Source organism: Sinocyclocheilus grahami, unplaced genomic scaffold (genome assembly GCF_001515645.1).
Source record: "Sinocyclocheilus grahami isolate Dianchi unplaced genomic scaffold, SAMN03320097.WGS_v1.1 scaffold740.1, whole genome shotgun sequence".
Taxonomy (NCBI): Eukaryota; Metazoa; Chordata; class Actinopteri; order Cypriniformes; family Cyprinidae; genus Sinocyclocheilus; species Sinocyclocheilus grahami.
The window spans coordinates 70,385-70,751 of record NW_015505919.1 but is presented as its reverse complement, the minus strand read 5'-3'; positions in this window follow the sequence as shown (position 1 = coordinate 70,751).

Genomic DNA, 367 nt, shown 5'->3' with positions numbered 1-367 from the left:
ACCGGTGCAGGTAAGAGATACAATGATGAAACGTAAGACTTGAAACTAAATGTGCTTCAAAACAACCGCTGATCTCTTAATTAGATCTGTGTAGATATTACATACCATCAAAGGTAATGTAATTGCATTTCTGTGTTTGGGGCCGTAACACGTGAGTGTGTTTAAATGTAGTAGCGGTAAGCAAGGCTTCAGAGAAGTGTTGCTTCATTACGTACCCGTGATATCCGAGATGCAGAATTTTCTGTAAACAAGTGGTTGAGTTTGTTGCTTTCTTAAAGGGATAGTTCACCCAAATTGAATATTCGGTCATAATTTTTTAATTAGTGTCTTTTTGCTGCAAAACACAAAAGATATTTTGAAGAGCATT